Here is a 1,392-nt window from a genome sequence, read left to right on the forward strand (position 1 = left end):
AGGTAATAAATCAAGAGAGAAGTAGAGTCATTTTCTCATAGACTTCTTACATTTTGGACCTAAATTGACCTCCTACACTTTCACACACAAATAAGGCAAAGATGCACGGTTTGCCAGCCTGTTATTTCAGAGTTAGTTACTCCACCAGCCATCAGCTCCAGTAGCCCTTCCTCCTACGTTGTGTGAAACAGGACTTGGTATGAGGTCATAGCAGGTGACCCAGTGCTGACTCATGACGCAGCCCGACTGTAATGCTGACGGTTTGGCCCGTTTCAGGAAGGCCATCATTTTTAACTTCTCCCTCATGGGCTCATTTGATCTCTGCAGGAGGAGGGGGAAAAAGCGCTGGTCTGTTCATACGTGCTTTAATTTTGCAAGCATGATGTCATTTCATATTTAAGCTCCAAGTAATGAGGGAGCCTGGAATGACTGGGGGGGGGTTGCACTCGCACTTCAAATTAATTCTGTACGCGGACTATTTGACAGAAAGTTAACATTCCAGAAACATGAAAACATTCACACAGACTCTTAACTCTGGATACTCTACGGAGATCTCGCAGGTTGGTGCGAGGCAGTCAGCTTGACGTGTTACTCAGTTCTCACCGTGCTGAAAACTCTGTTCATGGACCTGGTGTGTGTTTTACATTCGAGCATATTCGCTGCACGCCACCAAAAAGACATTTTTCGCAAGGGTAACCATAAATAGACAAAGCACCTTTCACGTAACGTATATCACCACCGAACAGACAACGTCACCGTTAACTCCTAATCCTGCTGCAGAACGTGCACAATAAAGATATCTGCGGTCGGACACACGTCAGTGCTTTCCTCAGCGGGACGTTAATGGCATGTTGTGACGAATGGAGGCGTCCTGGAGACGGAGTGTGAACGTTTCACCTGATGAGGTGAGACTTTTCCTGCTCCTCTTCTGAAAGGCTCCTGACATTGACCTCTTCTCACATACAGCAACTACATTCACACTAATCCACTTATCCGATTTGTGAAACTAAACTATTTTACACATGCCTGCTTCCACCGTGGACATTTATTAAACAAGACAGCTCTGGCAAACTATCTTGAATGATTAGTCAGTTAAAGACATTGTAGACTAATGGTCCCAAAGCAAATGTACGCCTCCCGTTTACTTGCGTTACTCGCAGTCGAGGCCGCGGAGAGAAGGGGCTGAAATAACCACTATTGCTGCTTTGTACATGTTGTGGAAGTCCCACATACGTTTGAAAACCAAACATCTTCATGTCTGAGCGCCGTATTCACCGTATCTAGCAAGCCACACGTCGGCTGGTTTACTACACCGGTACGAACCTGAAATAAACAGAATTTTGCTGTGTTTTAATTACAATTAACAGATTAAAGGATGCCGTAATAACTACA

The sequence above is a fragment of the Anarrhichthys ocellatus genome, unplaced genomic scaffold (genome assembly GCF_004355925.1).
Source record: "Anarrhichthys ocellatus isolate YVR2014 unplaced genomic scaffold, GSC_Weel_1.0 scaffold42, whole genome shotgun sequence".
Taxonomy (NCBI): domain Eukaryota; kingdom Metazoa; phylum Chordata; class Actinopteri; order Perciformes; family Anarhichadidae; genus Anarrhichthys; species Anarrhichthys ocellatus.